This window comes from Dromiciops gliroides, chromosome 4 (assembly GCF_019393635.1).
Source record: "Dromiciops gliroides isolate mDroGli1 chromosome 4, mDroGli1.pri, whole genome shotgun sequence".
NCBI classification, from domain to species: domain Eukaryota; kingdom Metazoa; phylum Chordata; class Mammalia; order Microbiotheria; family Microbiotheriidae; genus Dromiciops; species Dromiciops gliroides.
This window is the reverse complement of record NC_057864.1, coordinates 2,920,557-2,935,637: the sequence shown is the minus strand read 5'-3', so window position 1 is coordinate 2,935,637 and position 15,081 is coordinate 2,920,557. Positions and strand designations below refer to the sequence as shown.

At 45.9% G+C, this 15,081-nt stretch overlaps 1 protein-coding gene across 1 annotated transcript in view; it reads right to left on the bottom strand.

Annotated features, from left to right (window-relative positions):
- The window catches only part of SLC44A5 (solute carrier family 44 member 5), a 349,369-nt gene that overhangs the window by 247,432 nt on the left and 86,856 nt on the right, over positions 1–15,081 (bottom strand). The gene's annotated exons all lie outside the window — the stretch shown is intronic.

Below are 15,081 nucleotides of genomic sequence, written 5' to 3'. Positions count from 1 at the left end.
TGATTCCATTTTAAGGCCGTCACTTTTCAGGTCAGAACTTTCCAACCAAAGCTTCTGCCAATCTGCCTTTGTCTTTGAAGGCATCATTTCATCAGGTGACTGCGCCTCTCAGCCTGCTCTAGTCTTTCATCACATTTAGTCGAGGCCAGTTAAGGTGCTTCCTTCACACTTGCCCTGTCTGCAGGAAGGGGCCTGAAGCCTGCCACCAAGCTGCTCCCACTGGGGAGGGTTATGATCCAGCTTCTTTTCTGGGGCCACCAGAAGGTCCTGTCGAGCAACCAGTGTCATTCATGAAAGGCCCAGGAAGTCAGAGGATGGAGGGAGGAAGGGCCGGCCAGCAGGGCATTAGCCAGCCACCTGAGAAGGCAACCCCTATCCTGTTGAGTTCAATGACCTTTTGGGGATCATTGAGGCATCTGTGAGAATCAGTCAAGTGCCACCTGCTCCTGGAAATTCCCAGGAACCGAGAATATCTGTCATGACCAGGCCAGCTCTGCCCTCTGTCTCAGAGAAAAAGACTGACCATCTGCTAGCATTTTAAAAGAGCCTTTCAACTAGTGATTCTTAAAGTGAGAACACCAGAGCTAGGCTCATCGATTCTAACAAGCAAGGGTGGTTGTAGGGATGTAAATCCCACTTGGTAGCTCAGCACTGTAAGCTCTTGGCTTACATGGGCCAGGTCCAGTCTTCAGGACTGTGCCCACATCAGAAATCTTTTTTAAACTCATTTGTTTCTAATTAATATTTTCTAGGAACCTCAGATATAGTTCACGTCTAGGTCTGGAGTAATGTGGATTAAAAAGGGCCCGAGCCCACATGCAAGCATCCAAGGTAACAATGTATACTAGGGACAGGACAGCTTCTACTTCACCCACAGAAAAGGCAAATGGTTACTCATAGTAGCTGATAAACAGTCTATATAATTCTCCTCCCTTGTATGTTCAGACTTCTCTACAGACTTTTTGGTCCTTTCCTAACAACTTGGGCTCTTACTGGAAGAACACTTGGAAAACCCAGCCCTGCCCCAAACCCATCAGGTAGTGAACCATCTCAAAGAGCTCACAGAGTTGTAGAGGACAAAGTCCCTGCTGGTGTCCCTCAGTATCATTGCTCTGGGCTGCATACCTGACCCTCTCCTCTTTGAGAAGCCAACCAGACACCATGGCCAGCCTGGGAGTGTAACGATTGGAGTGATGCCACCTGCTGGAGGCGTCTGAGGGCAAAGCCTTGTGGGTTGCTGTTCATCAAAGCTACCAGCCAATTAGCTTGGAGCTGTATGTGAGTGGATGGGATGTTCCCAGTTTCACAGGAGGCTTGTGGAGGAAGAAGGGGCGAGGCCGGCCCTCTTTCATCAGGACTTTCATGGAGAGCAGAGCAGGAGACGCTGGCTTAGCATCCCGGCTCCCTTCTCCAGGCACCTCACTAACCATGTGAGAGCATCAGGCTGTGGCCGCAGCCCTCTTCTCTCTTACTGCACCTCACTTGGAATGAGCATTAAGTGCTATTATGCCAGGCAGGTGCTAAACATTGGGATTTTTTGTTTGTTGTTGTTGTTGTTGTTTGTTGTTGCTTGGCTTTTTGTTTGTTTTTTGTGGGGCAATGAGAGTTAAGTGACTTGCCCAGGGTCACACAGCTAGTGTCAAGTGTCTGAGTTTGGATTTGAACTCAGGCCCTTCTGAATCCAGGGCCGGTTGCTCTATCCACTGCACCACCTAGCTGCCCCAACACTTTGTAAATGTCATGTCATTGGACCCTCACAACAATGTTGTGAGATAGGTACTATGGTGATCTCCAATTTTATAGTTGAGGAAACTGAGGCAGACTGAGGTTAATGACTTGTGGCTAGTAAATATCCAAGGTCAGATTTGATCCCTGGTCTTCCTTGACTCCAGGTCTGGGCTCCTGCTCTATGGGCCACCTCACTGTCGGCAGTGTATCCTCCCCAGTCTTGCAAGTTTGACAAGAGTGTTTTCTATCAAGTTAATTCAAGGCCTCTATTCAAGCCATCCATTAGAGTGTTAAGCAGCCAAAATCCAGCAGCGACTCCTGGAACATTGCAGGGAGATCGATCGCCTGGATGACATCCGTCCAGCACAATGATCCCCAACACTGTCTTTGAATTCCTTTGGGAAAAGTGTTTAAAAATCTTGGGAAATGTCTCGACTCCAACATTCAGTCCTGGCTCAATCTACTCTATGATGTTTTCAGTTTCTACTCTGAAATCTGTCACCACTGACCACCATATTCTCAGCTTTTTATGGCAAATATCATGGAACCAGAACCATGAGAACAAAGTGTTTGATTGCAGAGAAACGAGGAGTCCTTTCCCAATAGGTGAACCTCAGAGCACTAAATGAGGAGGGAGGAATTCCTTCATCTCCATCCAGCTCCACTCCCAGCCTGCTTTGGGCCTGCATCCCAAATATCTCTGTCCCACGGTTTCTCTCATCACTTCCCTACCTGGGCCTTGTCATCCCTCTCTTATGGGCTTAGTGCCAGTGATGTAATTCATCTTCCTCTCTCTGAGGAATGCCCCCCAAGGCCCCAGACCTGCCTGCAGGCCCACTCCATTGTCCTCGCCCTCTGACAATGTCCTGGAGCAGGAGGGAAGGAAGAGGGCCACAGGACACCAAGTCAGTGGGCCACTTCACCCCTGACCTGTTCTGGACTGGAAACATTTCTAGCTAGAAGAACCCACAGCAATCCCATAAGGAAAGAGCAGAAAACTCGGTGCCCTCTTGGCAAAGCTCACCGGGGCTGGGCCAACGAATCTGAAGACTTCATGGCTTGTGGGGCCACAAAACATTCCTCTTGTCTTAAACCAGGGCTTTCCTTCTGTTCAATCCAATCCACTTCAGCAAGCATTAATCCCCCTCACTGTGATCCAGACAGGGTGCTGGGTGGGAGGGACCAGTCCCTGACCTCAGGGAGTTTACATTCTATGGGGAAAAGCTATGGAGCTGGTAAATCGATGTAAGCTGGAGGTAAATGAAGTGTGAGGTAAATCCAGGGGGAGGAGAAATACAACTGGAGCCAATCAGGAAAGATCTCACCAGCTGGAGAGACATGATGTAATCACTGGTTGGATTCCTTTTGCCTATGGTGGGTCTAGACAATGTCTGAGGTTCCTTCCCACCCTCGGGTTCTGTGAGCCTGTCATCCGATGATACTGATATCCACGAACTACTGGGGGCCCTTGTTTTCCTTTCCACATGTGGCTCTCATCAACGAACTTAGAAGGGACCTCAGGGGCTACCTCGTCCATCCACCTCATCTTAGAGATGAAAAATGAGACCAAAGGAGAGACCTCGCTAAGGTCACATAGGTGACAAGTGAAAGAGCTGGGGCTTGAACCCTGTTCCTCTGACTTCAAGGACAACCAGACCTGGAAGGGGTCTTAGAAGTCACCTATGTCCAATCGAATTTGGCAGATGAGAAAACCAAGGGAAAGTGAGGGTAAGTAACTGCCCACAGTTACATGAGTAGCAAAGGCAGAGCCTGGAATAAAACTCCCTTCTCTGCCTCCAGATCCAGGGCTTTCTCCCTCCATCCCAATAAAGCAGGTGATGCATTGTGATCTCTAATGCTGCCTGTGTTGGGGGAGGGGAGGGAATGAGGTCATTTATTACCAAAGTCATGATTGTTGTAAGCAGTCGCTATGCAAATTCTTCAGATAATGAATTAAATCTCGTTAGAGATATGGATTATTTTCAAGGATGAGACAACTCATTCTTAGAATGGCAAATATATTATCCTCTTGTGGTTGGCAGAATTATATGCAGGACATTGAAAGTCAAATTTTGTTGATTATCAGCAAATATAATCAACTCAGGTTTGCACAGAGTTAGCTTCTTTGTCAATAAATTAGCCCCACCAGTAAACAACACGGCAGGGGCTGTCGACTACTGCTGACTTCAGCTGACCTAACATTTTGTCTTATCTGCCAGCAAAGCCTAGTCAGACCAGGGCATAGTTTTAACTTCTTCTCTAGCCGAAAAGCACGTGTCTCTGTCCAAGGTACATATGTTTATGAGCTCCAAAGAGGCTTGTTGGACAGGGGAGGGGGACTTGACTCCTCAGTGTCTTCACCTGGGCTATTTCTTAGTCTCAGCTGGGGTGGGAGGGAGGTGAAGAACCGGGTTCATGAAGATTTCAATACCCTTCCACTCTCTGTGGGGGAAGGGAGGGGGGGGGAGGCATACCCAGCATTGCTTTGTTCCTCTAAGTTTTGTTTTTGCCCCTATAGACGCCACATTTGCATGGAGAGGGAAGAGAAGAGCCACTTCTCTCTGTCCAACCCATCCCTCACACCCTGATCACCTGCAAATCAAGTGCAGCCAAGAAGCATTTAGTAAATCCTTTCTGTGGGCCAGGGACTGTGCTGGACACTGAGGATGCAAAGAAAGGTAAAAACAGGCCTGTTCTCAAGAGTTAAGTTCTGATGTGGAGACAACATGCAAACCACTATGTATGTACATCCACGATGCATATACATATATGTATATACATATACATACATAGATATCTAAAAATGGATGGATAGTTATTTAAAATATTGGGTAACAAAACAAAAGAAAATATTGGGGAATTAGATGTTTCTAGCTAAATTATTGGGGGCCAGACTCGGTTTTAGATAGATCGATAGATAGATAAATAAAGAATTAATTGTTATTTGAGGTTTTTATGCCTCAGTGCACTGGCCTGGGGCTCCACCAAATGCACGGAGCTCCACCCACTGGTTGTAGCCGTTGCCATGGTGCTGGCACTTCATGTCATTACCACTCGCCGATGCCTACATGGGCCTGGCAAAATTATACTGATGGGAAGCCTAGTGAGGGCAGTCATGTGACTGTCAGAGTGGCCATCCAATTGACTGGGGGCTGGGGGGTTTCTGGGATTGGGGGAAGAGAATTCACCATTCTAGCTGGACACTGGAAGGCCACAGGAGCTCTGCTGTGTATTCTCAGCTGATTCGTGGGCGGTGGTATTTCTTCAGGTTATATAATTTCCCTTTCCCCATTTTATTTCCTTTCCCTTGATCCTACTGATCCTGTTTGTGTTTTTTTTTTAAATTTTTAGTGAGGCAATTGGGGTTAAGTGACTTGCCCAGGGTCACACAGCTAGTAAGTGTTAAGTGTCTGAGGCTGGATTTGAACTCAGGTACTCCTGACTCCAGGGCTGGTGCTCTATCCACTGCACCATCTAGCTGCCCCAATCCTATTCTGTTTTGAGGGAGGCTTCTGGTCTCCTTCCTTGCCCCAATATTGCAGCGAGCCACTTAGCTAACACTCCCCAATTAAAAATTGGTCCCCACAATAGATAGAAAATTGGGGGCCATCTCAGTGGGAGGGCACTAGCAGCTCACAGACTGGGGAAAGGCATTTTGTAGAAGGTTGGATTTGAACTGAGTCTTGAAGGAAGCCCAGAAAGCCAGGAGGAAGAGGTCAGAAGGTAGAGCATCAGGGCTTCATTTTTTAAAATTTCATACTAAAAGTGTTATGAAATAACAAAACTCAACCAGTATTTTCTAAGTATTTACTATGTTTGGGGCACTATGCTAGGAGTTAGGCATATAAAGTCAATGGACATTTATTAAGCACTCAGTGCTAGGCACTGTGGCAGAGCTAAAAGCTAGGAATACAAAGATAGTCAACCAGCATTTCTCACAGGTTTGCTATTAGCCAGGCAGTGGGCTAAGCACTAGGGCTACAAAGAAAGGCAAAAACATGGTCCCTGCTACCAAGAAGCTCACACTCAAATGGGAGGCAAATGATCTAAGTAAGAAGGTACACAGAGATGTATAGTGTGTACCTATGTATGTGTGTGCACATATCTACACACACAAACCTTCCTCTTTGAGAAGGAAGGACAACAGCCACTATGTACCTGTGTGATGAAAGACTATCTCAAAGGCACAGCCCTCCCCTCAAGGAGCATATGTTCCTCTGGGGAAACAACATGTACACAGCAAAATATGGGGAATAAAAAGTCATGGCGAGGTCACTACAAACTGGAGAAATCAGGAAAAATCTGTTTTCAGATTTTGTAACTGCAAAAGAACCAAAAACAAAACCAGAAATGACCTCAAAGTCAAAGGGAAATGGCTAAATACCTGTGCCCTTTGGATGTAACAAGCACGAGAAGTGCCACAAAATCTGCAAAGACCTTTATGAAATAACAGACTATGATATGTGTTCCTTGGCGGCAGAGATTCCTTCAAGAGTGCCTAGCACCACGTCCAAAATAGCACAGACGCTTAGAAATATTTGTGAATGACTGACTGAATGAATGAATACAAATCACAAAAAGCAGGAGCAGAAGAAAGCATTACACCAGCCTCAACAGCCACGACCTTAGGAGCCAAAAAGTGACTGAGAGAATGGGCTTCTACTATGCCTTGGAAAGAGTCACAGGAAAATGTTAGGACACTTTGCACCTTGAAATTAATTAAAGTGTAAAGGTTACTAAACAACTTGAGATAAATGTTTGGATGTTCAATATTAAATTTTAACTTGCTACTAAGATCTAGCAGGTTAGTGACCCTGAGCAAGTCACTTAACCTTAGTCTCTCAACCCGGGAATGGCTTTCTGCCTCAGTTTCCTCGACTGTAAGAATGGAGGTAATAACAGCCCATACCTCCCAGGGTGAATTCGAGGATCTTATAAGCCACTATGTATACAGAACCTCACAAACCGATCGTCATCACCTACGAGAATAAACAGTGGATCGACCTGGTGCTCCTGAGCTAAGAACATCCCTGGATTTCTGGAGATGGCAGCACTCTTGGCATTTCCTGGGTCTGTTTGCAGGTGTAAAGGAACTGAGGGAGTGGAAGAGAAATGGGGAAATTCAGTGCCTGCTGGGAACATATAACTCCTAGGTCCTGAACTGAAGGCAGGAAGACCATCTGTCCTCGGTGCCAACAGGACCCGGTCCCATTCTGTCACTGACTGCAGAAACCCAGCATAGACACAGCTAAAACGACAAACCCATTTCCCCCAGGGTTCTAGCACAGAGAGCCACAGTGTTGAATAATTTTGCTCTCTCTGATGAAGTGTTATCTGAATCTAAAGCCTTCGGCTTAGAGAATGACAGATGCCAATGAATAATGCTGCAATGAGGGCTCAGTAAATCCCCATTATGTAGAAAAATACACTCACTTCTGAGCGTCTTTTTAAAAAAGTACCTTTCTACCTCTCCAGGCATGTGTGTGTTTGAATGCAGAAAGCCCGAGGCACACAAGCAAAGCTGATCTTTTAGCTCCAATAAGAATAAAATTACCGAGCTCCTACAAGATGAAATAATGTGTATGATTAACTCAGCCTCTGGCCCACCCCCACCCCCTAAAGTGTGAAATCCCATGCTTGGAAACCTGGCAAGTGTCAACAAGGGTTTTTGTGAAGGAAAGGAAAAAAAAGCAGGGCAGGGACGTTAATGACCCAGAATACAAGGCTCAACGCTAAGGCCCGAGTCCCCAGGGAGCTTCTGCAGGGAGGCTCCCTCTCTTAAAAGTTAAAATTTTGTTTTTACATATATTTTGGAAAATAAAATTCTATTCAAAAAAAGTCAATGGCAGGGGCAGCTAGGTGGTGCAGTGGATAGAGCACCAACCCTTGAGTCAGGAGCACCTGAGTTCAAATCCGGCCTCAGACACTTGACACTTACTAGCTGTGTGATCCTGGGCAAGTCACTTAACCCCAATTGCCTCACACACAAAAAAAAAATCAATGGCAGCTGTGGCCTGGCATGTCTTTCCACCAGCGGAGAAAGGCAAAAGTTTGGCTGAATATGGTTCAGCCAGGAGGATCAGAGGACAAAGAGATTGGGGCTGAGTAGCTGATCTTTCCCCTGCAGCCTCCTGGGGATCCCAGCATGAGCCACCAGGTAGACACTCCATCAAAACTGAGGAGACGCAGGGGCCGAACAAGAGTCACAGCTTCTCTCTCTCTTTTCCCCTCGAGAAGGGCTCTGTTCTGGAAGAGCCCAAGTCAGGCTCCGCCACAATTTTAGAACAAAAGGCACAAGAAGTGTGGTCTCATGGAAGGACTGCGATTTGCCAGGAGGGTGAAGTCAGGGCTGGTTGGCTGCAGAGGTCAAAGCGCCATCATCAGTATGCATTGGAAGGCCATCTCGGCCCAGCCCACAAAGCCTGGCCATCAATGGAGAGACAGCTTGGTCCAGGGAAAAGGGCCCTCCCTGATCGAGGAAGAAGTCCTTCCTTGGAGAGTGGTGGGATCCCATCCTTGAGCAGAGTCCTGTGGCCTCTTTCCAGGTATCAGCCAGTCCACAGTTAGGGAGCATTTACTGCAAGCCAGGCACACACAAAAGCAAATCCCAAGCCTTGTTCTTAAGGAGCTCATGTTGTAAAGCAGGGAGATATCACCCAGATAACTGTGGACACACAAGATATAGATGGTGTGAACAGACCAGTGTGGGGGAGAAAGCACCAACACGGGGGTGAGGCCGGGGAAGGGGCTGGGGGAGGGGGAAGAAGTCCTCCTGCACAAAGTGTGTGTGAGACAAGAATTCTTTCTCACGTATGGTTTGGGCCATGTGGCCGCTGAGATACTGTGCCACTCTGGGACCGGATCCGCACTCAGCTCTTCGACCTCCAGCCCGAACATTCTTTTCCAGTCTATCTAGTTCCAGCAACGGCTCTTTGGTTGGTATCAGACAAATGGTGACAGGTCTTTAATGCCCCTAATGTGCACAGTTGAGGAAGCCCACTCCTGCAAAGTGATTTACAAGATTGAGGGCCCGATCTGGCTCCGGAGAAGTCAGCAATCCCTCACTTGCTGAAAACCCATTAGCCTCTTGGAGGCTAGCGAGCGACCATTTAGTAAATTATGTTTTCCTGTGCCCTGAAGAGCCACTGGCTTCAGAGGATTTAATGAGCCTACAAAGTGAGTGATTTACTGGGCTTCCACCAGTTGGGTCAGACCCTCCCTTCATCAGTCCCCTCCCCGTGCATGGGAGGTGGGCAACCACCCGTGGAGTGAGAACGATTGAGCATTATGGGAAGGGTCCTCGCTCACGCAAGGCCACCGAAGAGTCACACACAAGAGCTCGTGAGCCTCTGGGTCCTGGGCTGCTTGGGCTGCTCACCCCTCCTGCTGCCAGGCTGAACCTCTGGCTGAGGCCAGAGCTGGAGAACTCTGCTAGGGGCTTATATGACACCCAAGCTGAGAGCAAAGCAAGCCCTGGAGGACGGGTTTCCTTTCCAAGCCATAACCCGCCTTCTTTAAATTGGCTAATTTTTCAAAGGACGAATAAAACAGAGACCCAAATGGATTCAATCGAAGCATTCTGAACATCGGGTGACTCCCGCTGAACAAGCAGCATTAAAGCTGAGGATTTCGCATGTGGAAGACGGGCACTCCTTGGAGAGGGAGGAAAGTCATGTTGATGGAATACGGCTCCTGAGAGGACTCTGTTTTCTGCTTTTATTTATGGGATCCCGGGAGCGCTTTGCTTTTCCATCGCTCTCTAGGGGAAATAAAGGTTGTCCTGTACCCAATGCCATTTGCAACCTTGAGTGCTTGTTTGGGAGCTGGGGACTGACCCTGTTGACAAGAACTGCGGGAAACCTAGTCGCGGATTGTACACAGCCACTATATTTGAAGATTGCCCAGAGGCAATGAGGAGCCCCAGAGATAGTGATCTTCTGAGGTTACCTTCAAGGCCAGACTTTGTAAGCAGAGTTTTGGGACCAGGCCTTGGGCTACAAGTCTATAATCTCTCTTGATGGCAAAGTGGAGTGTAGGGGTGGGGGCAATCAATGCAATTTAGTTCTGCAAGCACTTGCTCAGGGTGGGTAGACTATACCCCCACACACACACACACACACATAAACAAAGCAGTTCTTGCCCTAAGAGCTTATAGTGGAGGGACAGACATTATATCCCATCATAATAATATATACACATACATTAGATCATCTACTCATAAGGATATTCAAAAAGAGTAAAAAAAAAAAACAATGCAGTTTAGAAAGAGAAGATGAACAAATAGGCAGGTCAGGAAAGGTGTCAGGTAGACAGCACCTGAGCACTTTAAACAAAGTCTAAGAGGCAGTATAAGGAAGGAGAGCAAAGACACAGGCGATGGGAGATGGTCCAGAGAGCTATGCAAAAAGGGTTTTAAATCCCTGGATAGGAAAGAATACCTGTTTATACTAGAGGAGAGAGACTAAAACTTCTTGAGGGAGGAAGTGATGGGTCCAAAGACCTACTGTTTAGAAATATCCATTGTGCAGCTATGTGGAGACAGTGGAGATGGGTAAGGCTGGAGTCAGAAAGAGCAGCTGAAAGACCAATTCCTAGGGGTTGGTTGGATGGATAGAAGGATGTACAGATGGATGGGTGGACGGATGGATGGATGGACGGATGGATGGATGGACGGACGGACGGACGGACGGATGGATGGATGGATGGATGGATGGATGGATGGATGGATGGATGGATGGATGGATGGATGGATGGGCATTTTGGGTTCTGAGATGGAAATCTTTGCTTTTTTCTACAGAATTCATAGTTTTGTTTGTTTTCCTTGGCTCAAAAGCTTTTCCTCTTCTTAAATCTAGTCCAAATTTCCCCTCCTCGCCAAGTGTTAGTGCTCTCCCCCATGACCCCAAATTGCTTTGGACTGACTTTACACATATGTTGTATTTACTTCTTCCAGTCTGTGTCATGCCCACCATCCCCCACTGAAATGCTCCTCCTTGGTTCTCTCTGCACCTGCAGCCCCTTCCACCTTGGTGTGGTCCTCCACATTTCATATCAATTTGTACTCACTTTAAGTATAACAGGTCTCAATTTTGGTATTGACCCACCTTGAATTATTTCTCCCAAGTACAATGTAATCTCCTTGAGGGAACCTATTCTTGTTTTTTGTCTTTGTGTGCTGGGCACAGCAGGCATATGCTAAATACTGGTTGACAAAGTGACACCTTATAACTCTATCAGTTGAAAGCTATTCTAGGGTAGCTGGGTGGTGCAGTAGATAGAGCACTAGACCAGAAGTAAATAAGACCTGAGTTCAAATCCATCCTCAAACGCTCACTACCTGTGTGACCTCAGGCAAGTCAATTCACTTCTATGCCTCTATTTACCCCTCTGTAAAATGGGAATAAGACCAGCCCCAGACCTTTCAGGGTGTTTGCAAGGATCAAGTGAGATAATATCTGTAAAGAGTACTATATAAACGTTAGTTATTATTATTACAGTTGCCTTAATGAAATTTCAGCATGTTGTAGTTGAGCCAGCAATGGTCTGAGAGTTAGGGAATTTTATGCAGGTAGGAGCATGGATTCTTTGTTGGAAGGGACCTTAGAGATCTACCACCTCACTTTACAAATAGGGAAACTGAGACCAAGACAGGTTAAGGAAATTGCCCCATGTTATACAACTACCAAGTGGCAAATCTGAGATTCAAACCCAAGTCCCCTGACTTCAAACCCAATGCCATTTCCAAGACTTTCCATCACCTCTCATAGATCTCATAATCAGGTCTATATTTACATGTTGTCTCTCCACAAAAATGTAAGCTCTTTGAAGGCAGGGACTATTTTCACCTTTCTTTGTATCTCTGGTGTTGAGCCCAAAGCTGCAGTGTAGTGAGTGCTTAATAAATTCTTGCTTATTGATGGTTTAAGCCACATGGCATCTCAAGACCTTAGATACCATCCATCTCATTCAATCCTACCATTTTACACTTAAGAAGACTAAGACTCAAATCCAAGTGACCTGCCAAGGTCATACAGGTATATTAACTGGAAAAGCTGAGATGCATGCCCTGGTCCTCTGGCTGAATCCAAAGCTTTTTGTACCAGTGACATCCACCAGGAAGCTTTCCATTGCCCTTTGGATCACCCACACATTTGATTTTTCTGCAACTGTTGTGTTCAATAATTCTCAACCATATTGAGAAAATGATGCTATTCAAAAATTTCTGCAGTATCTAGCAAAAGTTCACTAAACAAGTTCTCAAATGCAATCAGCCTCATCACCTGATAATATTCAATTTTGGACCCAATTCATGGTCCAGTGTCAGGCTACAAAATAGATCAGTAGATAGATAGATAGATAGATAGATAGATAGATAGATAGATAGATAGATAGATAGATAGATAGATAGATAGATAGATAGATAGATGGATGGATGCATGGATGCATGGATGGATATGGAGAAATAGAGGGAGATAGACAGATGTGTGAAAAAGAGAGGAGAATGGAGGAAAGAAGTGGGGAGGGGAGAGAAGAGAGAGAAAGAGGGGGGCGCTGGGAGGGAGAGAGTTAGTTTCACCTTGTCTTCAAGAAGTTCATGATTTTATTGAGGAAAATAAGAATGTTATGTCCCATTAAATGTTTAAATGACTGTTTGATTACCATAAGAGGTCAGTATAAGGAAACATGAATGGGGATTAGCACAGGTGGGGCAGGTTTCTGGGCAGTGAAAGATCCATAGGATACAAATTGGTGTCTGCTAAGGTAATGTGAATGTTTCCACAGCCTAGATTAAGTAAAGAGTTGAGCAATTATCCACAGCATTGGGGGGGTGAAGAAGAACACTGCATTGGCTGAATTCACTAGATAATGACCAGTTCTCAATACCTGTTAGTACGCAGTGTAGACTTGTATAGAATTCACTCTTTTAGCTTCTCAGGTTAATAAGTGGCATGAACTGTATTGGAAAGGATCTCTAATGCAGTAGGTAAATAGCCTACATGAATTCTCTACAAACTGCACATTTGCGGAGAAGCTTCCCTAGGACACCAGTGAAGGGGAGCCTGGTGTATCCATAAGAGAAGTAGAGTGCATTCATTGGCTGAAAAGGTCATGTTTGCAAAGGAATCTGACACCAAGGTCACCGGAGGAGAACAAAACCTGGCCAACCTGACAAGAACAGGGCAGATGTGATGGGAAATGGAAATGGATAGCATGACTATTAATGTGTCCAAACACATTCAAGTGGTGGGGCTGAATATGCGAAAAGTCAAAAGAGCTCTGACCATGGGGGTCTTTCCATGTCAAATTGGGGTATGTAGATTAATGAGAAATTACATGGGCTCAGAGGGGGAAAGGGAAAGGAAGGGAAAGGGCAGGGCATGACCAGAGTAGCTGCCATTCATCCCCTACATGTGATTTCAGGAGACAATCTCTCAACAACATACATAGTAAGTGCACGGGTTACTCAGTTATGCTAAAGTTCACTCCAAACTTAGAGACATTAAGATCCTGAATAAGACCAAGGATCACAGCTCAAAGGGCACTGAGCCCAACACCTTCACTTAACAGACAAGGCCTGGGGGGATCAAGTGACTCACCCTGGCTAATAGCTGGTAAGGGTCTGAAGCAGGATTCAAATTGGATCCCAAGTTCAGCAGATAGAGGACACAGGGCCTGGAGACAGGGTGACCTGAATTCAAATCCAGCTGTGTAACCCCAGCAAGTCACTTCCCTCTGCCTCAAGTTTCCCCAGCTGTAAAGTGGGTGGAATAACAGCAACTTCCCCCCACTCTAAGGGACAAGAATGGAAATACAGGAAGTCAGAAGCAGAGTTTGGTTAAAGGGAAGGGGCAGTGACTCAGAGACTCCAGCTGAAGGAAGGATCCTGGACCTCAATAACTGTGCACATGATGCTATTGCTAGAAGGGGCTTCTGGATGAAGAAACTCCAGGCCCAGGTCACCACCTCCTCTCAAGCATGACCTAGAACCCAGAGAGGAACCATAGAACCAGAAGCCATATTGCTTCTCGTAAGCAGGAGAGCAGGTGTTCTCACAGATCCACCCGCCTCTTCCCAGGTGGACAGTCAGGCCAAACACTCTCAAGTGATGGTACATTATGTCACTTTAGAGTCGTGGCTCCATTCTAGAGCTTCATACAAACAGCAGGCAAACTATTGCCTACAAGCAGGTCATCGAGAGGACGTGGTCATCTACAGGTAATCCCTCTCCAACCCAGGCTCCGTAATGGACATCCTCCATGGTGGTGAACACCTTTAGGGAGCATTTGTCACCCAGCTTTATTACCCTCTTGATCAGTGATTGGTAAACTGATTGATGATAATGATCTCATTAATCATCTAATTAATGATCAGAGGGTCAGCGGACCAGGGTATCTTTGTAGTTATAGGTTTCAAGGAACCTTGGAAAATTTCAGTACATGCATAGGGCCCATGTGGTTGGAGGAGATTTTTTTTAAGGTGGTGTTCTCCTTCTGAGATGACAGTGTCAAAAGAACAGCAAATGTGCTCATCAATAAAAGCTCCTGAGTATTTATAGCTCCCATTATAAATGTAAAGCATGCCTTAATTTGAGCTGACAAGTAGGGTGATGTCTGAATTTTTTTTTTGATACATCAGAAATAGCTACAGAACCACCTAACTTTTCAGTGACGCCTTGCCAACCATTTCCCTGAATAATTCTTCATGTGCACAGCTGTATATGTGCCCACAAGCCAACCAAAGGAAAGCCTCAAAAGTGACCTGTTAAGCCTGTTTCCCTGGCTCTCTGGACTCATAACCAGTCATGATAAGAATCACTAACAGTTATAAAGCACTTCAAGGCACAGATACTTTTTACATACATTTTCTACAAACCTGGGAGGTAGATCCCATTATTATCCCTGTTTTACAGATGAGGAAACTGAGGCTGAGAGGGGTACTAAGGGGCTTGTCAGGCTCACCAACTCATTGGTGTCTGAGGCAAGATTTCAACTCAGATCTTCTGATGCTAAATTTCATTCCCCATTGTCCCTCTTCGCTGTTCTCAGCTCAGTGGCTGGCACCTCATAGGAACTTAATAAATGTTTGCTAAATTGATTGAATTTTGAACTAAAAAGATCAGTCATATTCCTCATGTGACTTCAGTCAGTCAATGAGCATTTATTAAGCACCTGTAAGTGCTATGGGCTGGGATAGGAACAAAGAAAGGCAAACATGCACTTGCTGCTCCCAGGTAGCTCCCATTTAATGCAATCGATTTTGTCCATGTTCAGAAGGAAATCCCCATTGCCCGCTTTAATGATACCTTGACAGCAGGACACCAGAACATCCATTTGCTCTGGCGGGACCTTACAA